Below are 21116 nucleotides of genomic sequence, written 5' to 3' on the forward strand. Positions count from 1 at the left end.
TCCATAGTCCTTTTTAATCGATTGTGAAACAAAATCGAAACGACATAATAAAAAGTCAACCGCACTACGGATTCCCAGACAGTCTCCCACACTGGTACTAGCGAGGCCTTAAGCTGTGTAACTTCTGCGATCTGACGAGAGCAGGCACATTCAGCTTAGAATGGCCATTGACGTTAATTTTTTTTTTTTAATCCATAGTCCTATTTAATCTATTGTGAAACAAAATCTAAACGACATAGTAAAAAGTCAACCGCACCACGGATTCCCAGACAGTCTCCCACACTGGTACTAGCAAGGCCTTAAGCTGTGTAACTTCTGCGATCTGACGAGAGCAGGCACATTCAGCTAAGAATGGCCATTGACGTTAAATGCTTTAATCCATAGTCCTATTTAATCTATTGTGAAACAAAATCTAAACGACATAATAAAAAGTCAACCGCACCACGGATTCCCAGACAGTCTCCCACACTAGTACTAGCAAGGCCTTAAGCTGTGTATCTTCTGCGATCTGACGAGAGGAGGCACATTCAGCTTAGAATGGCCATTGACATTAAATGCTTTAATCCATAGTCCTTTTTAATCGATTGTGAAACAAAATCTAAACGACATAATAAAAAGTCAACCGCACCACGGATTCCCAGACAGTCTCCCACACTAGTACTAGCGAGGCCTTAGGCTGTGTAACTTCTGCGTTCTGACGAGAGCAGGCACATTCAGCTTAGAATGGCGATTGACGTTAAGTGCTTTACTCCATAGTCCTATTTAATCTATTGTGAAACAAAATCTAAACGACATAATAAAAAGTCAACCGCACCACGGATTCCCAGACAGTCTCCCACACTGGTACTAGCAAGGCCTTAAGCTGTGTAACTTCTGCGATCTGACGAGAGCAGGCACATTCAGCTTAGAATGGCCATTGACATTAAATGCTTTAATCCATAGTCCTTTTTAATCGATTGTGAAACAAAATCTAAACGACATAATAAAAATTCAACCGCACCACGGATTCCCAGACAGTCTCCCACACTGGTACTAGCGAGGCCTTAAGCTGTGTAACTTCTGCGATCTGACGAGAGCAGGCACATTCAGCTTAGAATGGCCATTGACGTTAAATGCTTTAATCCATAGTCCTATTTAATCTATTGTGAAACAAAATCTAAACGACATAATAAAAAGTCGACCGCACCACGGATTCCCAGACAGTCTCCCACACTGGTACTAGCGAGGCCTTAAGCTGTGTAACTTCTGCGATCTGACGAGAGCAGGCACATTCAGCTTAGAATGGCCATTGACATTAAATGCTTTAATCCATAGTCCTTTTTAATCGATTGTGAAACAAAATCTAAACGACATAATAAAAAGTCAACCGCACCACGGATTCCCAGACAGTCTCCCACACTGGTACTAGCGAGGCCTTAAGCTGTGTAACTTCTGCGATCTGACGAGAGCAGGGACATTCAGCTTAGAAAGGCCATTGACATTAAATGCTTTAATCCATAGTCCTTTTTAATCGATTGTGAAACAAAATCTAAACGACATAATAAAAGTTCAACCGCACCACGGATTCCCAGACAGTCTCCCACGCTGGTACTAGCGAGGCCTTAAGCTGTGTAACTTCTGCGTTCTGACGAGGGCAGGCACATTCAGCTTAGAATGGCCATTGACGGTCAATGCTTTAATCCATAGTACTATTTAATCTATTGTGAAACAAAATCTAAACGACATAATAAAAAGTCAACCGCACGACGGATTCCCAGACAGTCTCCCACACTGGTACTAGCGAGGCCTTAAGCTGTGTAACTTCTGCGATCTGACGAGAGCAGGCACATTCAGCTTAGAATGGCCATTGACGTTAAATGCTTTAATCCATAGTCCTTTTTAATCGATTGTGAAACAAAATCTAAACGACATAATAAAAATTCAACCGCACCACGGATTCCCAGACAGTCTCCCACACTGGTACTAGCGAGGCCTTAAGCTGTGTAACTTCTGCGTTCTGACGAGAGCAGGCACATTCAGCTTAGAATGGCCATTGACGTTAAATGCTTTAATCCATAGTCCTTTTTAATCGATTGTGAAACAAAATCTAAACGACATAATAAAAATTCAACCGCACCACGGATTCCCAGACAGTCTCCCACACTGGTACTAGCGAGGCCTTAAGCTGTGTAACTTCTGCGTTCTGACGAGAGCAGGCACATTCAGCTTAGAATGGCCATTGACGGTCAATGCTTTAATCCATAGTACTAATTAATCTATTGTGAAACAAAATCTAAACGACATAATAAAAAGTCAACCGCACGACGGATTCCCAGACAGTCTCCCACACTGGTACTAGCGAGGCCTTAAGCTGTGTAACTTCTGCGAGCTGACGAGAGCAGGCACATTCAGCTTAGAATGGCCATTGACGTTAAATGCTTTAATCCATAGTCCTTTTTAATCGATTGTGAAACAAAATCTAAACGACATAATAAAAAGTCAACCGCACCACGGATTCCCAGACAGTCTCCCACACTAGTACTAGCGAGGCCTTAGGCTGTGTAACTTCTGCGTTCTGACGAGAGCAGGCACATTCAGCTTAGAATGGCGATTGACGGTAAGTGCTTTAATCCATAGTCCTATTTAATCTATTGTGAAACAAAATCTAAACGACATAATAAAAAGTCAACCGCACCACGGATTCCCAGACAGTCTCCCACACTGGTACTAGCAAGGCCTTAAGCTGTGTAACTTCTGCGATCTGACGAGAGTAGGCACATTCAGCTTAGAATGGCCATTGACATTAAATGCTTTAATCCATAGTCCTTTTTAATCGATTGTGAAACAAAATCTAAACGACATAATAAAAATTCAACCGCACCACGGATTCCCAGACAGTCTCCCACACTGGTACTAGCGAGGCCTTAAGCTGTGTAACTTCTGCGATCTGACGAGAGCAGGCACATTCAGCTTAGAATGGCCATTGACGTTAAATGCTTTAATCCATAGTCCTATTTAATCTATTGTGAAACAAAATCTAAACGACATAATAAAAAGTCGACCGCACCACGGATTCCCAGACAGTCTCCCACACTGGTACTAGCAAGGCCTTAAGCTGTGTAACTTCTGCGATCTGAAGAGAGGAGGCACATTCAGCTTAGAATGGCCACTGACATTAAATGCTTTAATCCATAGTCCTTTTTAATCGATTGTGAAACAAAATCTAAACGACATAATAAAAATTCAACCGCACCACGGATTCCCAGACAGTCTCCCACACTGGTACTAGCGAGGCCTTAAGCTGTGTAACTTCTGCGATCTGACGAGAGCAGGCACATTCAGCTTAGAATGGCCATTGACATTAAATGCTTTAATCCATAGTCCTTTTTAATCGATTGTGAAACAAAATCTAAACGACATAATAAAAAGTCAACCGCACCACGGATTCCCAGACAGTCTCCCACACTGGTACTAGCGAGGCCTTAAGCTGTGTAACTTCTGCGATCTGACGAGAGCAGGGACATTCAGCTTAGAATGGCCATTGACATTAAATGCTTTAATCCATAGTCCTTTTTAATCGATTGTGAAACAAAATCTAAACGACATAATAAAAATTCAACCGCATCACAGATTCCCAGACAGTCTCCCACACTGGTACTAGCGAGGCCTTAAGCTGTGTAACTTCTGCGTTCTGACGAGAGCAGGCACATTCAGCTTAGAATGGCCATTGACGTTAAATGCTTTAATCCATAGTCCTATTTAATCTATTGTGAAGCAAAATCTAAATGACATAATAAAAAGTCAACTGCACCACAGATTCCCAGACAGTCTCCCACACTGGTACTAGCGAGGCCTTAAGCTGTGTAACTTCTGCGATCTGACGAGAGCAGGCACATTCAGCTTAGAATGGCCATTGACATTAAATGCTTTAATCCATAGTCCTTTTTAATCGATTGTGAAACAAAATCTAAACAACATAATAAAAAGTCAACCGCACCACTTATTCCCAGACAGTCTCCCACACTGGTACTAGCGAGGCCTTAAGCTGTGTAACTTTGGCGCTCTGACGAGAGCAGGCACATTCAGCTTAGAATGGCCATTGACATTAAATGCTTTAATCCATAGTCCTTTTTAATCGATTGTGAAACAAAATCTAAACGACATAATAAAAAGTCAACCGCACCACGTATTCTCAGACAGTCTCCCACACTGGTACTAGCAAGGCCTTAAGCTGTGTAACTTCTGCAATTTGACAAGAGCAGGCACATTCAGCTTAGAACGGCCATTGACATTAAATGCTTTCATCCATAGTCCATTTTAATCGATAGTGAAAAAAATCTAAACGACATAATAAAAAGTCAACCGCACCTCGGATTCCCAGACAGTCTCTCACACTCGTACTAGCGAGGCCTTAAAGTGTTATATATCTGCGATTTGACGAGAAAAGGCACATTTAAGCTTAGAATGGCTATTAACTTTTAAAGTTTTAGTCTATTTTTATTTTTAAACAATTGTGAAAGATATTCTAAACGACATAATAAAAAGTCAACAGCACCACGGAAGCCCAGACAGTCTCCCACACTGGTACTAGCGAGGTGTTAAAGTGTTATTGATCTGCGATATGACGAGAAAAGGCACATTTCACCTAAGAATAGCCATTAACTTTTACAGCTTTAGTTTATTATTATTTTTAATCGATTGTGAAACAAATTCTAAACGACATAATAAAAAGTCAACCGCACCACGGATTCCCAGACAGTCTCCCACACTGGTACTAGCGAGGCCTTAAGCTGTGTAACTTCTGCGATCTGACGAGAGCAGGCACATTCAGCTTAGAATGGCCATTGACAATAACTGCTTTAATCCATAGTCCTTTTTAATCGATTGTGAAACAAAATCTAAACGACATAATAAAAAGTCAACCGCACCACGGATTCCCAGACAGTCTCCCACACTGGTACTAGCGAGGCCTTAAGCTGTGTAACTTCTGCGTTCTGACGAGAGCAGGCACATTCAGCTTAGAATGGCCATTGACGTTAAATGCTTTAATCCATAGTCCTATTTTATCTATTGTGAAACAAAATCTAAACGACATAATAAAAAGTCAAACGCACCACGGATTCCCAGACAGTCTCCTACACTGGTACTAGCGAGGCCTTAAGCTGTGTAACTTCTGCGATCTGACGAGAGCAGGCACATTTATCTTAGAATGGCCATTGACATTAAATGCTTTAATCCATTGTCCTTTTTAATCGATTGTGCAACAAAATCTAAACGACATAATAAAAATGCAACCGCACCACGGATTCCCAGACAGTCTCCCACACTGGTACTAGCGAGGCCTTAAGCTGTGTAACTTCTGCGATCTGACGAGAGGAGGCACATTCAGCTTAGAATGGCCATTGACATTAAATGCTTTAATCCATAGTCGTTTTTAATCGATTGTGAAACAAAATCTAAACGACATAATAAAAAGTCAACCGCACCTCGGATTCCCAGACAGTCTCTCACACTCGTACTAGCGAGGCCTTAAAGTGTTATATATCTGCGATTTGACGAGAAAAGGCACATTTAAGCTTAGAATGGCTATTAACTTTTAAAGTTTTAGTCTATTTTTATTTTTAAACAATTGTGAAAGATATTCTAAACGACATAATAAAAAGTCAACAGCACCACGGAAGCCCAGACAGTCTCCCACACTGGTACTAGCGAGGTGTTAAAGTGTTATTGATCTGCGATATGACGAGAAAAGGCACATTTCACCTAAGAATAGCCATTAACTTTTACAGCTTTAGTTTATTATTATTTTTAATCGATTGTGAAACAAATTCTAAACGACATAATAAAAAGTCAACCGCACCACGGATTCCCAGACAGTCTCCCACACTGGTACTAGCGAGGGCTTAAGCTGTGTAACTTCTGCGATCTGACGAGAGCAGGCACATTCAGCTTAGAATGGCCATTGACAATAACTGCTTTAATCCATAGTCCTTTTTAATCGATTGTGAAACAAAATCTAAACGACATAATAAAAAGTCAACCGCACCACGGATTCCCAGACAGTCTCCCACACTGGTACTAGCGAGGCCTTAAGCTGTGTAACTTCTGCGTTCTGACGAGAGCAGGCACATTCAGCTTAGAATGGCCATTGACGTTAAATGCTTTAATCCATAGTCCTATTTTATCTATTGTGAAACAAAATCTAAACGACATAATAAAAAGTCAAACGCACCACGGATTCCCAGACAGTCTCCTACACTGGTACTAGCGAGGCCTTAAGCTGTGTACCTTCTGTGATCTGACGAGAGCAGGCACATTTATCTTAGAATGGCCATTGACATTAAATGCTTTAATCCATAGTCCTTTTTAATCGATTGTGCAACAAAATCTAAACGACATAATAAAAAGGCAACCGCACCACGGATTCCCAGACAGTCTCCCACACTGGTACTAGCGAGGCCTTAAGCTGTGTAACTTCTGCGAACTGACGAGAGGAGGCACATTCAGCTTAGAATGGCCATTGACATTAAATGCTTTAATCCATAGTCGTTTTTAATCGATTGTGAAACAAAATCTAAACGACATAATAAAAAGTCAACTGCACCACGGATTCCCAGACAGTCTCCCACACTGGTACTAGCGAAGCCTTAAGCTGTGTAACTTCTGCGATCTGACGAGAGCAGGCACATCCAGCTTAGAATGGCTTTTGACATTAAAACCCTTAATCCATAGTCCTATTTAATCTATTGTGAAACAAAATCTAAACGACATAATAAAAAGTCAAACGCACCACGGATTCCCAGACAGTCTCCCACACTGGTACTAGCGAGGCCTTAAGCTGTGTAACTTCTGCGATCTGACGAGAGCAGGGACATTCAGTTTAGAATGGCCATTGACATTAAATGCTTTAATCCATAGTCCTTTTTAATCGATTGTGAAACAAATTCTAAACGACATAATAAAATCTCAACCGCACCACGAATTCCCAGACAGTCTCCCACACTGGTACTAGCGAGGCCTTAAGCTGTGTAACTTCTGCGATCTGACGAGAGCAGGGACATTCAGCTTAGAATGGCCATTGACTTTAAATTCTTTAATCCATAGTCCTATTTAATCTATTGTGAAACAAAATCTAAACGACATAATAAAAAGTCAACCGCACCACGGATTCCCAGACAGTCTCCCACACTGGTACTAGCGAGGCCTTAAGCTGTGTAACTTCTGCGATCTGACGAGAGCAGGGACATTCAGCTTAGAATGGCCATTGACATTAAATGCTTTAATCCATAGTCCTCTTTAATCGATTGTGAAAAAAAATCTAAACGACATAATAATAATTCAACCGCACCACGGATTCCCAGACAGTCTCCCACACTGGTACTAGCGAGGCCTTAAGCTGTGTAACTTCTGCGATCTGACGAGAGCAGGCACATTTATCTTAGAACGGCCATTGACTTTATATGCTTTAATCCATAGTCCTTTTTAATCGATTGTGCAACAAAATCTAAACGACATAATAAAAAGGCAACCGCACCACGGATTCCCAGACAGTCTCCCACACTGGTACTAGCGAGGCCTTAAACTGTGTAACTTCTGCGATCTGACGAGAGGAGGCACATTCAGCTTAGAATGGCCATTGATATTAAATGCTTTAATCCATAGTCGTTTTTAATCGATTGTGAAACAAAATCTAAACGACATAATAAAAAGTCAACTGCACCACGGATTCCCAGACAGTCTCCCACACTGGTACTAGCGAGGCCTTAAGCTGTGTAACTTCTGCGATCTGACGAGAGCAGGCACATTCAGCTTAGAATGGCCATTGACGTTACATGCTTTAATCCATAGTCGTTTTTAATCGATTGTGAAACAAAATCTAAACGACATAATAAAAAGTCAACAGCACCACGGAAGCCCAGACAGTCTCCCACACTGCTACTAGCGAGGTGTTAAAGTGTTATTGATCTGCGATTTGACGAGAAAAGGCACATTTCACCTTAGAATAGCCATTAACTTTTAAAGCTTTAGTTTATTATTATTTTTAATCGATTGTGAAACAAATTCTAAACGACATAATAAAAAGTCAACCGCACCATGGATTCCCAGACAGTCTCCCACACTGGTACTAGTGAGGCCTTAAGCTGTGTAACTTCTGCGATCTGACGAGAGCAGGCACATTCAGCCTAGAATGGCCATTGACATTAAATGCTTTAATCCATAGTCCTATTTAATCTATTGTGAAACAAAATCTAAACGACATAATAAAAATTCAACCGCACCACGGATTCCCAGACAGTCTCCCACACTGGTACTAGAGAGGCCTTAAGCTGTGTAACTTCTGCAATCTGACGAGAGCAGGCACATTCAGCTGAGAATGGCCATTGACGTTAAATGCTTTAATCCATAGTCCTATTTAATCTATTGTGAAACAAAATCTAAACGACATAATAAAAAGTCAACCGCACCACGGATTCCCAGACAGTCTCCCACACTGGTACTAGCGAGGACTTAAGCTGTGTAACTTCGGCGCTCTGACGAGAGCAGGCACATTCAGCTTAGAACGGCCATTGACATTAAATGCTTTAATCCACAGTCCTTTTTAATCGATTGTGAAACAAAATCTAAACGACATAATAAAAAGTCAACCGCACCACGGATTCCCAGACAGTCTCCCACACTGGTACTAGCGAGGCCTTAAGCTGTGTAACTTCTGCGATCTGACGAGAGCAGGCACATTCAGCTTAGAATGGCCATTGACCTTAAATGCTTTATTCCATAGTCCTTTTTAATCGATTGTGAAACAAAATCTAAACGACATAATAAAAATTAAACCGCACCACGGATTCCCAGACAGTCTCCCACACTGGTACAAGTGAGGCCTTAAGCTGTGTAACTTCTGCGATGTGACGAGCGCAGGCACATTCACCTTAGAACGGCCATTGACAATAAATGCTTTAATCCATAGTCCATTTTAATCGATTAAGAAACAAATCTAAACGACATAATAAAAAGTCAACCGCACCACGGATTCCCAGACAGTCTCCCACACTGGTACTAGCGAGGACTTAAGCTGTGTAACTTCTGCGATCTGACGAGAGCAGGTACATTCAGCTTAGAATGGCCATTGACATTAAATGCTTTAATCCATAGTCCTTTTTAATCGATTGTGAAACAAAATCTAAACGACATAATAAAAATTCAACCGCACCACGGATTCCCAGACAGACTCCCACACTCGTACTAGCGAGGCCTTAAGCTGTGTAACTTCTGCGATCTGACGAGAGCAGGCACATTCAGCTGAGAATGGCCATTGACGTTAAATGCTTTAATCCATAGTCCTATTTAATCTATTGTGAAACAAAATCTAAACGACATAATAAAAAGTCAACCGCACCACGGATTCCCAGACATTCTCCCACACTGGTACTAGCGAGGCCTTATGCTGTGTAACTTCTGCGATTTGACGAGAGCAGGCACATTCAGCTTAGAATGGCCATTGACGTTAAAAGCCTTAATCCATAGTCCTATTTAATCTATTGTGAAACAAAATCTAAGCAACATAATGAAAAGGCAACCGCACCACGGATTCCCAGACAGTCTCCCACACTGGTACTAGCGAGGCCTTAATCTGTGTAACTTCTGCGATCTGACGAGAGCAGGGACATTCAGCTTAGAATGGCCATTGACATTAAATGCTTTAATCCATAGTCCTTTTTAATCGATTGTGAAACAAAATCTAAACGACATAATAAAAATTCGACCGCACCACGGATACCCAGACAGTCTCCCACACTGGTACTAGCGAGGCCTTAAGCTATGTAACTTCTGCGTTCTGACGAGAGCAGGCACATTCAGCTTAGAATGGCCATTGACATTAAATGCTTTAATCCATAGTCCTATTTAATCTATTGTGAAACAAAATCTAAACGACATAATAAAAAGTCAACCGCACCACGGATTCCCAGACAGTCTCCCACACTGGTACTAGCGAGGCCTTAAGCTGTGTAACTTCTGCGATTTGACGAGAGCAGGCACATTCAGCTTAGAATGGCCATTGACATTAAATGCTTTAATCCATAGTCCTTTTTAATCGATTGTGAAACAAAATCTAAACGACATAATAAAAAGTCAACCGCACCACGGATTCCCAGACAGTCTCCCACACTGGTACTAGCGAGGCGTTAAGCTGTGTAACTTCTGCGATCTAACGAGAGCAGGCACATTCAGCTTAGAATGGCCATTGACAATAACTGCTTTAATCCATAGTCCTATTTAATCTATTGTGAAACAAAATCTAAACGACATAATATAAAGGCAACCGCACCACGGATTCCCAGACAGTCTCCCACACTGGTACTAGCGAGGCCTTAAGCTGTGTAAGTGCTGCGATCTGAAGAGAGCAGGCACATTTATCTTAGAATGGCCATTGACATTAAATGCTTTAATCCATAGTCCTTTTTAATCGATTGTGAAACAAAATCTAAACGACATAATAAAAAGTCAACCGTACCACGGATTCCCAGACAGTCTCCCACACTGGTACTAGCGAGGACTTAAGATGTGTAACTTCTGCGATCTGACGAGAGCAGGCACATTCAGCTTAGAATGGCTATTGACATTAAAAGCCTTAATCCATAGTCCTATTTAATCTAGTGTGAAACAAAATCTAAACAACATAATAAAAAGTCAACTGCACCACGGATTCCCAGACAGTCTCCCACACTGGTACTAGTGAGGCATTAAGCTGTGTAACTTCTGCGATCTGACGAGAGCAAGGACATTCAGCTTAGAATGGCCATTGACATTAAATGCTTTAATCCATAGTCCTTTTTAATCGATTGTGAAACAAAATCTAAACGACATAATAAAAATTCAACCGCATCACAGATTCCCAGACAGTCTCCCACACTGGTACTAGCGAGGCCTTAAGCTGTGTAACTTCTGCGTTCTGACGAGAGCAGGCACATTCAGCTTAGAATGGCCATTGACGTTAAATGCTTTAATCCATAGTCCTATTTAATCTATTGTGAAGCAAAATCTAAATGACATAATAAAAAGTCAACTGCACCACAGATTCCCAGACAGTCTCCCACACTGGTACTAGCGAGGCCTTAAGCTGTGTAACTTCTGCGATCTGACGAGAGCAGGCACATCCAGCTTAGAATGGCCATTGACATTAAATGCTTTAATCCATAGTCCTTTTTAATCGATTGTGAAACAAAATCTAAACAACATAATAAAAAGTCAACCGCACCACGGATTCCCAGACAGTCTCCCACACTGGTACTAGCGAGGCCTTAAGCTGTGTAACTTCGGCGCTCTGACGAGAGCAGGCACATTCAGCTTAGAATGGCCATTGACATTAAATGCTTTAATCCATAGTCCTTTTTAATCGATTGTGAAACAAAATCTAAACGACATAATAAAAAGTCAACCGCACCACGTATTCTCAGACAGTCTCCCACACTGGTACTAGCAAGGCCTTAAGCTGTGTAACTTCTGCAATTTGACAAGAGCAGGCACATTCAGCTTAGAACGGCCATTGACATTAAATGCTTTCATCCATAGTCCATTTTAATCGATAGTGAAAAAAATCTAAACGACATAATAAAAAGTCAACCGCACCTCGGATTCCCAGACAGTCTCTCACACTCGTACTAGCGAGGCCTTAAAGTGTTATATATCTGCGATTTGACGAGAAAAGGCACATTTAAGCTTAGAATGGCTATTAACTTTTAAAGTTTTAGTCTATTTTTATTTTTAAACAATTGTGAAAGATATTCTAAACGACATAATAAAAAGTCAACAGCACCACGGAAGCCCAGACAGTCTCCCACACTGGTACTAGCGAGGTGTTAAAGTGTTATTGATCTGCGATATGACGAGAAAAGGCACATTTCACCTAAGAATAGCCATTAACTTTTACAGCTTTAGTTTATTATTATTTTTAATCGATTGTGAAACAAATTCTAAACGACATAATAAAAAGTCAACCGCACCACGGATTCCCAGACAGTCTCCCACACTGGTACTAGCGAGGCCTTAAGCTGTGTAACTTCTGCGATCTGACAAGAGCAGGCACATTCAGCTTAGAATGGCCATTGACAATAACTGCTTTAATCCATAGTCCTTTTTAATCGATTGTGAAACAAAATCTAAACGACATAATAAAAAGTCAACCGCACCATGGATTCCCAGACAGTCTCCCACACTGGTACTAGCGAGGCCTTAAGCTGTGTAACTTCTGCGTTCTGACGAGAGCAGGCACATTCAGCTTAGAATGGCCATTGACGTTAAATGCTTTAATCCATAGTCCTATTTTATCTATTGTGAAACAAAATCTAAACGACATAATAAAAAGTCAAACGCACCACGGATTCCCAGACAGTCTCCTACACTGGTACTAGCGAGGCCTTAAGCTGTGTAACTTCTGCGATCTGACGAGAGCAGGCACATTTATCTTAGAATGGCCATTGACATTAAATGCTTTAATCCATTGTCCTTTTTAATCGATTGTGCAACAAAATCTAAACGACATAATAAAAAGGCAACCGCACCACGGATTCCCAGACAGTCTCCCACACTGGTACTAGCGAGGCCTTAAGCTGTGTAACTTCTGCGATCTGACGAGAGGAGGCACATTCAGCTTAGAATGGCCATTGACATTAAATGCTTTAATCCATAGTCGTTTTTAATCGATTGTGAAACAAAATCTAAACGACATAATAAAAAGTCAACCGCACCTCGGATTCCCAGACAGTCTCTCACACTCGTACTAGCGAGGCCTTAAAGTGTTATATATCTGCGATTTGACGAGAAAAGGCACATTTAAGCTTAGAATGGCTATTAACTTTTAAAGTTTTAGTCTATTTTTATTTTTAAACAATTGTGAAAGATATTCTAAACGACATAATAAAAAGTCAACAGCACCACGGAAGCCCAGACAGTCTCCCACACTGGTACTAGCGAGGTGTTAAAGTGTTATTGATCTGCGATATGACGAGAAAAGGCACATTTCACCTAAGAATAGCCATTAACTTTTACAGCTTTAGTTTATTATTATTTTTAATCGATTGTGAAACAAATTCTAAACGACATAATAAAAAGTCAACCGCACCACAGATTCCCAGACAGTCTCCCACACTGGTACTAGCGAGGCCTTAAGCTGTGTAACTTCTGCGATCTGACGAGAGCAGGCACATTCAGCTTAGAATGGCCATTGACAATAACTGCTTTAATCCATAGTCCTTTTTAATCGATTGTGAAACAAAATCTAAACGACATAATAAAAAGTCAACCGCACCACGGATTCCCAGACAGTCTCCCACACTGGTACTAGCGAGGCCTTAAGCTGTGTAACTTCTGCGTTCTGACGAGAGCAGGCACATTCAGCTTAGAATGGCCATTGACGTTAAATGCTTTAATCCATAGTCCTATTTTATCTATTGTGAAACAAAATCTAAACGACATAATAAAAAGTCAAACGCACCACGGATTCCCAGACAGTCTCCTACACTGGTACTAGCGAGGCCTTAAGCTGTGTAACTTCTGCGATCTGACGAGAGCAGGCACATTTATCTTAGAATGGCCATTGACATTAAATGCTTTAATCCATAGTCCTTTTTAATCGATTGTGCAACAAAATCTAAACGACATAATAAAAAGGCAACCGCACCACGGATTCCCAGACAGTCTCCCACACTGGTACTAGCGAGGCCTTAAGCTGTGTAACTTCTGCGATCTGACGAGAGGAGGCACATTCAGCTTAGAATGGCCATTGACATTAAATGCTTTAGTCCATAGTCGTTTTTAATCGATTGTGAAACAAAATCTAAACGACATAATAAAAAGTCAACTGCACCACGGATTCCCAGACAGTCTCCCACACTGGTACTAGCGAAGCCTTAAGCTGTGTAACTTCTGCGATCTGACGAGAGCAGGCACATCCAGCTTAGAATGGCTTTTGACATTAAAACCCTTAATCCATAGTCCTATTTAATCTATTGTGAAACAAAATCTAAACGACATAATAAAAAGTCAAACGCACCACGGATTCCCAGACAGTCTCCCACACTGGTACTAGCGAGGCCTTAAGCTGTGTAACTTCTGCGATCTGACGAGAGCAGGGACATTCAGTTTAGAATGGCCATTGACATTAAATGCTTTAATCCATAGTCCTTTTTAATCGATTGTGAAACAAATTCTAAACGACATAATAAAATTTCAACCGCACCACGAATTCCCAGACAGTCTCCCACACTGGTACTAGCGAGGCCTTAAGCTGTGTAACTTCTGCGATCTGACGAGAGCAGGGACATTCAGCTTAGAATGGCCATTGACTTTAAATTCTTTAATCCATAGTCCTATTTAATCTATTGTGAAACAAAATCTAAACGACATAATAAAAAGTCAACCGCACCACGGATTCCCAGACAGTCTCCCACACTGGTACTAGCGAGGCCTTAAGCTGTGTAACTTCTGCGATCTGACGAGAGCAGGGACATTCAGCTTAGAATGGCCATTGACATTAAATGCTTTAATCCATAGTCCTCTTTAATCGATTGTGAAACAAAATCTAAACGACATAATAATAATTCAACCGCACCACGGATTCCCAGACAGTCTCCCACACTGGTACTAGCGAGGCCTTAAGCTGTGTAACTTCTGCGATCTGACGAGAGCAGGCACATTTATCTTAGAATGGCCATTGACGTTATATGCTTTAATCCATAGTCCTTTTTAATCGATTGTGCAACAAAATCTAAACGACATAATAAAAAGGCAACCGCACCACGGATTCCCAGACAGTCTCCCACACTGGTACTAGCGAGGCCTTAACCCCTTCCCGCTCCTTGACGTACTATTACGTCATGGCAGCTCTATCGTTCGCGCTCCATGCCGTAATAGTACGTCTTGCAGTTAGAACAGCGGTGCGCGCGCCCGGCGCGTTCATGCGCTGTGATAGCTGCTGTTTCTGACAGCAGGCTATCACGGCATAATGGGACGGGACCATTTACTATGGTCCCGCCTCGCCGATCGCCGCTATTGGCTAGTCAGTGAGTAACTAGCCAATAGCAGCGATCGGTCTCATTCAGCACAGCAGTGCTCGAGCCCGGCGTTCCTGAGCTGTGATAGCTGCTGTTTCTGACAGCATGCTATCACAGCATAATGGGCCGGGACCATTTACTATGGTCCCGCCTCGCCGATCGCCGCTATTGGCTAGTCAGTGAGTAACTAGCCAATAGCAGCGATCGGTCTCATTCAGCACAGCAGTGCTCGAGCCCGGCGTTCCTGAGCTGTGATAGCTGCTGTTTCTGACAGCATGCTATCACAGCATAATGGGCCGGGACCATTTACTATGGTCCCGCCTCGCCGATCGCCGCTATTGGCTAGTCAGTGAGTAACTAGCCAATAGCAGCGATCATTCTCGTCACTTCCTCTCTCTGACCTCACATCCTGCTGCAACCGCCCTGAACGCCCTGTTGGAGTTAGCGAGGCGTTGAGATCGGTTGTGAGCAGAGAGTCAGAGAGAAAAGAAGTGAAAAAAAGTGAAAAAAAGTTTCTAAAACAACGTTTTTTTTGCTTCCCACCACCCCATCCACTACCCACTCCTGTTCCCTTCCTCTTTGAGTTCTACCCACGTTTTTTGGTCAGTGATCTCCTATCACTGACCACTTTTCAGTCTTCAGGACCACATTTCTTGGTCCCTGGGGATTTTTTTTTCATTTTTTTCTATATAAAACATAAAACAAAAAAAAAAATATAAAAAGAAAAAAAAGAAACAAAAAAAAATAGTTAGTTTAGCCAATTTTGAAAATTTAACTGGTTAGTTTAGTATTAGGGTTAGTTAGTGTCAGGGAACCGTCAAAAAGCGTAGTTAGGTATAGTGTCAGGGAATTTAGCGTCAGGAATCGGTCACCGTAGATAGGCTTAGCGTTAGGGATCCATCACCGTAGTTAGGTTTAGCGTCAGGGAAGCTCGGAATAATTAGATAGGTTTAGTGTCAGGCACCCGTCACCGTAGTTAGGTTTAGTGTCAGGGAAGCTTGACATAATCTAGATAGGTTTAGTGTCAGGGAATCGTCGCCGTAGTTAGGTTTAGCGTTAGGGAAGTCCACATAAAATTTAGTTAGGTTTAGTGTTAGGAACCCTCGCCCTAGTTAGCTTTAGTGTCAGGGAAGTCCACTTGCTCTCTAAAAACAAAACACACATTTGTGCTAGTTGTGCTATCCTATTGCTCCCAGTTAGGGATTTATTTTTTTGCAGTATATAAATTTTGTCTTCGCACAACAAGCATGTCCCAACGGACATTTACTGCTGAAGAGGCGTATGCATTTCTGGCCTCCGACACAGACTCGTCGGATGGCGATACAGTATTTTATTTGTCTACCTCCTCATCCAGCGATGAAGAGGAGGGACCCCCTAGGAGACGCCCCAGGACCACCACCATAGTAGAAATCCCTGAGAGAAGTGACCCCACAACAAGTGATACCCCTGAGCGAAGTGACCCCATTTGGACACCCACACCAGACCATTATGAACCCCAAATCCCTGAGTACACGGGCAGCCCAGGCATCAAATTTAACACGGCAGGGTTCAGTGAGATGGACTTTTTCAAGTTCTTCTTCACTGATAACTTTATAGAGCTAATGGTCACCCAGACTAATTTATATGCCCAACAGTATATCACCAAGAACCCCAACTCATTTTATGCCCAATCCCAGAGGTGGACTCCTGTAAACGCAGCAGAGTTGGGCAAGTTCTGGGGACTGCTCTTGAACATGGGGCTTCTAAAAAAGCCATCCATTAGGACCTACTGGAGCACGGACATCCTATACCACACCCCGATGTACCGTATGGCCATGTCCAGGATGCGTTATGAGGCAATACTTCGCTTCCTACATTATGCCGATAATGAGCAGTGCCCACCCCGAGATGACCCCAGTTTTGACCGTTTATATAAACTGAGACCCCTATTAGACCATTTCAGTGCCCGGTTTGCCCAAGCATACACCCCCGAGAAGTGTATTTCCATTGATGAGTCCCTGGTACATTTTAAAGGGAGGCTTCAATTCCGCCAATACCTGCCAAGTAAGAGGGCAAGGTATGGCGTGAAGTTGTATAAGCTGTGCGAGAGTGCATCAGGGTATACATATAAATTCAGGATATATGAAGGGAAGGACAGCAGTATTCAGCCCCCAGAATGCCCCCCCTTACTGGGAATTAACGCAAAAATTGTGTGGGATTTGGTGCACCCACTGCTGGACCAGGGTTACCACCTCTACCTGGATAATTTTTATACCAGCGTCCCGCTCTTCAAGTGCCTCGCTTCCAGAAGGACTGCGGCATGCGGCACTGCTAGAAAAAATCTTAGAGGCCTCCCTAAAACACTGCTTGGGCAAACACTCAGAAGGGGTGAGAGCAGGGCACATTCTAGTAGCAACATATTGTGTGTCAAGTACAAGGACAAGAGAGATGTCCTTGTATTGACAACAATACATGGCCACACCAGTACCCATGTACCTGTACGAGGTACCAGTACAGAGACCCCCAAACCAGATTGCATCCTGGACTACAATAGGTACATGGGAGGGGTGGACTTGTCAGATCAAGTCCTGAAGCCCTACAGCGCTACGCGGAAATCGAGGGTGTGGTATAAGAAGCTGGCCGTGCACATCATACAGATGGCATTGTACAATGCGTACGTGCTACGTCGATGTGCAGGCCAGAGGGGAACTTTCCTGGAATTTCAAGAGGTGGTTATAAAGAACCTAATTTTTGGCGACCAGGAAGGAGGGGCACCCAGTACTTCTGGAAGCGAGGCCACACGCATCGTACCAGGGCAACACTTTCCAGGAGAAGTTCCCCAAACTGGCAAGAAGGGAAAAAGTCAAAAGAGGTGCAAAGTGTGCTATAAGAGGGGGATAAGGAAGGACACAACATACCAATGCGACACGTGTCCCGAAAAACCAGGGCTCTGTATGAAAGATTGTTTTAAAATTTACCATACATCCATTGATTTTTAATTTACCCTGATGCACTCCGCACAGCTTATCCCCCTCATCTTTCCCTTTTGAGCCCTGCCATGTGCCCAAGCAGCAAATAACAGCCACATGTAGGGTATTGCCGTACCCGGGAGAACCCACATTACAATTTATGGGGTGTATGTCTCCGGTGGCACATGCTGGGCACAATATATCGGACACTGAAATGGCATATATGTATAGGAAATTGCAAATCTCACTTTGCACCATCTACTGCGCATTACCTTTTACACAATAACTGTTGGGTCAAAATGCTCACTACACTCTAGATGAATGTCTTAAGGGGTGTAGTTTTTAAAATGGGGTCACTTCTCGGGGGTTTCAACTGTACTGGTACCTCAGGGGTTCTGCCTACATGACTTAGCACCAGAAAAGCTCCAGTAGGCTAAATGGTGGTCCTTCCCTTCTGAGCCCTGTCGTGTGCCCAGGCAGCTAATAACAGCCACATGTAGGGTATTGCCGTACCCGGGAGAACCCACATTACAATTTATGGGGTGTATGTCTCCAGTGGCACATGCTGGGCACAATATATCAGACACTGAAATGGCATATATGCATAGGAAATTGCAAATCTCACTTTGCACCATCTGCTGCGCATTACCTTTTACACAATAACTGTGGGGTCAAAATGCTCACTACACCACTAGATGAATGTCTTAAGGGGTGTAGTTTTTAAAATGGGGTCACTTCTCGGGGGTTTCAACTGTACTGGTACCTCAGGGGTTCTGCCTACATGACTTAGCACCAGAAAAGCTCCAGTAGGCTAAATGGTGGTCCTTCCCTTCTGAGCCCTGTCGTGTGCCCAGGCAGCTAATAACAGCCACATGTAGGGTATTGCCGTACCCGGGAGAACCCACATTACAATTTATGGGGTGTATGTCTCCAGTGGCACATGCTGGGCACAATATATCAGACACTGAAATGGCATATATGCATAGGAAATTGCAAATCTCACTTTGCACCATCTGCTGCGCATTACCTTTTACACAATAACTGTGGGGTCAAAATGCTCACTACACCACTAGATGAATGTCTTAAGGGGTGTAGTTTTTAAAATGGGGTCACTTCTCGGGGGTTTCAACTGTACTGGTACCTCAGGGGTTCTGCCTACATGACTTAGCACCAGAAAAGCTCCAGTAGGCTAAATGGTGGTCCTTCCCTTCTGAGCCCTGTCGTGTGCCCAGGCAGCTAATAACAGCCACATGTAGGGTATTGCCGTACCCGGGAGAACCCACATTACAATTTATGGGGTGTATGTCTCCAGTGGCACATGCTGGGCACAATATATCAGACACTGAAATGGCATATATGCATAGGAAATTGCAAATCTCACTTTGCACCATCTGCTGCGCATTACCTTTTACACAATAACTGTGGGGTCAAAATGCTCACTACACCACTAGATGAATGTCTTAAGGGGTGTAGTTTTTAAAATGGGGTCACTTCTCGGGGGTTTCAACTGTACTGGTACCTCAGGGGTTCTGCCTACATGACTTAGCACCAGAAAAGCTCCAGTAGGCTAAATGGTGGTCCTTCCCTTCTGAGCCCTGTCGTGTGCCCAGGCAGCTAATAACAGCCACATGTAGGGTATTGCCGTACCCGGGAGAACCCACATTACAATTTATGGGGTGTATGTCTCCAGTGGCACATGCTGGGCACAATATATCAGACACTGAAATGGCATATATGCATAGGAAATTGCAAATCTCACTTTGCACCATCTGCTGCGCATTACCTTTTACACAATAACTGTGGGGTCAAAATGCTCACTACACCACTAGATGAATGTCTTAAGGGGTGTAGTTTTTAAAATGGGGTCACTTCTCGGGGGTTTCAACTGTACTGGTACCTCAGGGGTTCTGCCTACATGACTTAGCACCAGAAAAGCTCCAGTAGGCTAAATGGTGGTCCTTCCCTTCTGAGCCCTGTCGTGTGCCCAGGCAGCTAATAACAGCCACATGTAGGGTATTGCCGTACCCGGGAGAACCCACATTACAATTTATGGGGTGTATGTCTCCAGTGGCACATGCTGGGCACAATATATCAGACACTGAAATGGCATATATGCATAGGAAATTGCAAATCTCACTTTGCACCATCTGCTGCGCATTACCTTTTACACAATAACTGTGGGGTCAAAATGCTCACTACACCACTAGATGAATGTCTTAAGGGGTGTAGTTTTTAAAATGGGGTCACTTCTCGGGGGTTTCAACTGTACTGGTACCTCAGGGGTTCTGCCTACATGACTTAGCACCAGAAAAGCTCCAGTAGGCTAAATGGTGGTCCTTCCCTTCTGAGCCCTGTCGTGTGCCCAGGCAGCTAATAACAGCCACATGTAGGGTATTGCCGTACCCGGGAGAACCCACATTACAATTTATGGGGTGTATGTCTCCAGTGGCACATGCTGGGCACAATATATCAGACACTGAAATGGCATATATGCATAGGAAATTGCAAATCTCACTTTGCACCATCTGCTGCGCATTACCTTTTACACAATAACTGTGGGGTCAAAATGCTCACTACACCACTAGATGAATGTCTTAAGGGGTGTAGTTTTTAAAATGGGGTCACTTCTCGGGGGTTTCAACTGTACTGGTACCTCAGGGGTTCTGCCTACATGACTTAGCACCAGAAAAGCTCCAGTAGGCTAAATGGTGGTCCTTCCCTTCTGAGCCCTGTCGTGTGCCCAGGCAGCTAATAACAGCCACATGTAGGGTATTGCCGTACCCGGGAGAACCCACATTACAATTTATGGGGTGTATGTCTCCAGTGGCACATGCTGGGCACAATATATCAGACACTGAAATGGCATATATGCATAGGAAATTGCAAATCTCACTTTGCACCATCTGCTGCGCATTACCTTTTACACAATAACTGTGGGGTCAAAATGCTCACTACACCACTAGATGAATGTCTTAAGGGGTGTAGTTTTTAAAATGGGGTCACTTCTCGGGGGTTTCAACTGTACTGGTACCTCAGGGGTTCTGCCTACATGACTTAGCACCAGAAAAGCTCCAGTAGGCTAAATGGTGGTCCTTCCCTTCTGAGCCCTGTCGTGTGCCCAGGCAGCTAATAACAGCCACAT

General features: G+C 43.1%; 56 pseudogenes; all 56 read right to left on the minus strand.

Annotated features, from left to right (window-relative positions):
- Window positions 1-53: 53 nt before the first annotated feature.
- On the minus strand, window positions 54-172 carry LOC142708168 (5S ribosomal RNA; annotated as a pseudogene).
- A 72-nt stretch (window positions 173-244) lies between these two features.
- LOC142708129 (5S ribosomal RNA) lies at window positions 245-363 on the minus strand (annotated as a pseudogene).
- A 253-nt stretch (window positions 364-616) lies between these two features.
- Window positions 617-735, minus strand: LOC142708184 (5S ribosomal RNA; annotated as a pseudogene).
- A 67-nt stretch (window positions 736-802) lies between these two features.
- LOC142708335 (5S ribosomal RNA) lies at window positions 803-921 on the minus strand (annotated as a pseudogene).
- A 67-nt stretch (window positions 922-988) lies between these two features.
- LOC142708149 (5S ribosomal RNA) lies at window positions 989-1107 on the minus strand (annotated as a pseudogene).
- A 67-nt stretch (window positions 1108-1174) lies between these two features.
- Window positions 1175-1293, minus strand: LOC142708127 (5S ribosomal RNA; annotated as a pseudogene).
- Window positions 1294-1360: 67 nt separating this feature from the next.
- Window positions 1361-1479, minus strand: LOC142708167 (5S ribosomal RNA; annotated as a pseudogene).
- Window positions 1480-1546: 67 nt separating this feature from the next.
- Window positions 1547-1665, minus strand: LOC142708197 (5S ribosomal RNA; annotated as a pseudogene).
- A 67-nt stretch (window positions 1666-1732) lies between these two features.
- LOC142708193 (5S ribosomal RNA) lies at window positions 1733-1851 on the minus strand (annotated as a pseudogene).
- Window positions 1852-1918: 67 nt separating this feature from the next.
- Window positions 1919-2037, minus strand: LOC142708106 (5S ribosomal RNA; annotated as a pseudogene).
- Window positions 2038-2104: 67 nt separating this feature from the next.
- Window positions 2105-2223, minus strand: LOC142708107 (5S ribosomal RNA; annotated as a pseudogene).
- A 67-nt stretch (window positions 2224-2290) lies between these two features.
- On the minus strand, window positions 2291-2409 carry LOC142708260 (5S ribosomal RNA; annotated as a pseudogene).
- Window positions 2410-2476: 67 nt separating this feature from the next.
- On the minus strand, window positions 2477-2595 carry LOC142708196 (5S ribosomal RNA; annotated as a pseudogene).
- A 67-nt stretch (window positions 2596-2662) lies between these two features.
- LOC142708229 (5S ribosomal RNA) lies at window positions 2663-2781 on the minus strand (annotated as a pseudogene).
- A 67-nt stretch (window positions 2782-2848) lies between these two features.
- On the minus strand, window positions 2849-2967 carry LOC142708150 (5S ribosomal RNA; annotated as a pseudogene).
- Window positions 2968-3220: 253 nt separating this feature from the next.
- Window positions 3221-3339, minus strand: LOC142708151 (5S ribosomal RNA; annotated as a pseudogene).
- A 67-nt stretch (window positions 3340-3406) lies between these two features.
- On the minus strand, window positions 3407-3525 carry LOC142708319 (5S ribosomal RNA; annotated as a pseudogene).
- A 67-nt stretch (window positions 3526-3592) lies between these two features.
- Window positions 3593-3711, minus strand: LOC142708248 (5S ribosomal RNA; annotated as a pseudogene).
- Window positions 3712-3778: 67 nt separating this feature from the next.
- On the minus strand, window positions 3779-3897 carry LOC142708331 (5S ribosomal RNA; annotated as a pseudogene).
- A 67-nt stretch (window positions 3898-3964) lies between these two features.
- Window positions 3965-4083, minus strand: LOC142708291 (5S ribosomal RNA; annotated as a pseudogene).
- Window positions 4084-4709: 626 nt separating this feature from the next.
- On the minus strand, window positions 4710-4828 carry LOC142708270 (5S ribosomal RNA; annotated as a pseudogene).
- Window positions 4829-4895: 67 nt separating this feature from the next.
- Window positions 4896-5014, minus strand: LOC142708148 (5S ribosomal RNA; annotated as a pseudogene).
- Window positions 5015-5081: 67 nt separating this feature from the next.
- On the minus strand, window positions 5082-5200 carry LOC142708253 (5S ribosomal RNA; annotated as a pseudogene).
- Window positions 5201-5827: 627 nt separating this feature from the next.
- On the minus strand, window positions 5828-5946 carry LOC142708174 (5S ribosomal RNA; annotated as a pseudogene).
- Window positions 5947-6013: 67 nt separating this feature from the next.
- On the minus strand, window positions 6014-6132 carry LOC142708160 (5S ribosomal RNA; annotated as a pseudogene).
- Window positions 6133-6571: 439 nt separating this feature from the next.
- LOC142708213 (5S ribosomal RNA) lies at window positions 6572-6690 on the minus strand (annotated as a pseudogene).
- Window positions 6691-6757: 67 nt separating this feature from the next.
- Window positions 6758-6876, minus strand: LOC142708236 (5S ribosomal RNA; annotated as a pseudogene).
- Window positions 6877-6943: 67 nt separating this feature from the next.
- Window positions 6944-7062, minus strand: LOC142708187 (5S ribosomal RNA; annotated as a pseudogene).
- A 67-nt stretch (window positions 7063-7129) lies between these two features.
- Window positions 7130-7248, minus strand: LOC142708322 (5S ribosomal RNA; annotated as a pseudogene).
- Window positions 7249-7687: 439 nt separating this feature from the next.
- On the minus strand, window positions 7688-7806 carry LOC142708311 (5S ribosomal RNA; annotated as a pseudogene).
- A 254-nt stretch (window positions 7807-8060) lies between these two features.
- On the minus strand, window positions 8061-8179 carry LOC142708211 (5S ribosomal RNA; annotated as a pseudogene).
- Window positions 8180-8246: 67 nt separating this feature from the next.
- LOC142708301 (5S ribosomal RNA) lies at window positions 8247-8365 on the minus strand (annotated as a pseudogene).
- Window positions 8366-8618: 253 nt separating this feature from the next.
- On the minus strand, window positions 8619-8737 carry LOC142708282 (5S ribosomal RNA; annotated as a pseudogene).
- Window positions 8738-8989: 252 nt separating this feature from the next.
- On the minus strand, window positions 8990-9108 carry LOC142708336 (5S ribosomal RNA; annotated as a pseudogene).
- Window positions 9109-9175: 67 nt separating this feature from the next.
- Window positions 9176-9294, minus strand: LOC142708292 (5S ribosomal RNA; annotated as a pseudogene).
- Window positions 9295-9547: 253 nt separating this feature from the next.
- Window positions 9548-9666, minus strand: LOC142708228 (5S ribosomal RNA; annotated as a pseudogene).
- A 253-nt stretch (window positions 9667-9919) lies between these two features.
- On the minus strand, window positions 9920-10038 carry LOC142708182 (5S ribosomal RNA; annotated as a pseudogene).
- Window positions 10039-10105: 67 nt separating this feature from the next.
- Window positions 10106-10224, minus strand: LOC142708231 (5S ribosomal RNA; annotated as a pseudogene).
- Window positions 10225-10477: 253 nt separating this feature from the next.
- Window positions 10478-10596, minus strand: LOC142708293 (5S ribosomal RNA; annotated as a pseudogene).
- Window positions 10597-10663: 67 nt separating this feature from the next.
- LOC142708277 (5S ribosomal RNA) lies at window positions 10664-10782 on the minus strand (annotated as a pseudogene).
- A 67-nt stretch (window positions 10783-10849) lies between these two features.
- LOC142708249 (5S ribosomal RNA) lies at window positions 10850-10968 on the minus strand (annotated as a pseudogene).
- A 67-nt stretch (window positions 10969-11035) lies between these two features.
- LOC142708334 (5S ribosomal RNA) lies at window positions 11036-11154 on the minus strand (annotated as a pseudogene).
- Window positions 11155-11221: 67 nt separating this feature from the next.
- LOC142708195 (5S ribosomal RNA) lies at window positions 11222-11340 on the minus strand (annotated as a pseudogene).
- A 626-nt stretch (window positions 11341-11966) lies between these two features.
- On the minus strand, window positions 11967-12085 carry LOC142708165 (5S ribosomal RNA; annotated as a pseudogene).
- A 67-nt stretch (window positions 12086-12152) lies between these two features.
- Window positions 12153-12271, minus strand: LOC142708134 (5S ribosomal RNA; annotated as a pseudogene).
- A 67-nt stretch (window positions 12272-12338) lies between these two features.
- LOC142708255 (5S ribosomal RNA) lies at window positions 12339-12457 on the minus strand (annotated as a pseudogene).
- A 67-nt stretch (window positions 12458-12524) lies between these two features.
- On the minus strand, window positions 12525-12643 carry LOC142708269 (5S ribosomal RNA; annotated as a pseudogene).
- Window positions 12644-13084: 441 nt separating this feature from the next.
- On the minus strand, window positions 13085-13203 carry LOC142708330 (5S ribosomal RNA; annotated as a pseudogene).
- A 67-nt stretch (window positions 13204-13270) lies between these two features.
- LOC142708172 (5S ribosomal RNA) lies at window positions 13271-13389 on the minus strand (annotated as a pseudogene).
- A 67-nt stretch (window positions 13390-13456) lies between these two features.
- On the minus strand, window positions 13457-13575 carry LOC142708256 (5S ribosomal RNA; annotated as a pseudogene).
- Window positions 13576-13642: 67 nt separating this feature from the next.
- On the minus strand, window positions 13643-13761 carry LOC142708271 (5S ribosomal RNA; annotated as a pseudogene).
- A 67-nt stretch (window positions 13762-13828) lies between these two features.
- LOC142708214 (5S ribosomal RNA) lies at window positions 13829-13947 on the minus strand (annotated as a pseudogene).
- Window positions 13948-14014: 67 nt separating this feature from the next.
- On the minus strand, window positions 14015-14133 carry LOC142708237 (5S ribosomal RNA; annotated as a pseudogene).
- Window positions 14134-14200: 67 nt separating this feature from the next.
- Window positions 14201-14319, minus strand: LOC142708178 (5S ribosomal RNA; annotated as a pseudogene).
- A 67-nt stretch (window positions 14320-14386) lies between these two features.
- Window positions 14387-14505, minus strand: LOC142708323 (5S ribosomal RNA; annotated as a pseudogene).
- Window positions 14506-14572: 67 nt separating this feature from the next.
- LOC142708294 (5S ribosomal RNA) lies at window positions 14573-14691 on the minus strand (annotated as a pseudogene).
- Between the last annotated feature and the right edge of the window lie 6425 nt (window positions 14692-21116).

The sequence above is a fragment of the Rhinoderma darwinii genome, unplaced genomic scaffold (assembly GCF_050947455.1).
Source record: "Rhinoderma darwinii isolate aRhiDar2 unplaced genomic scaffold, aRhiDar2.hap1 Scaffold_3891, whole genome shotgun sequence".
In the NCBI taxonomy this organism is placed as follows: Eukaryota; Metazoa; Chordata; class Amphibia; order Anura; family Rhinodermatidae; genus Rhinoderma; species Rhinoderma darwinii.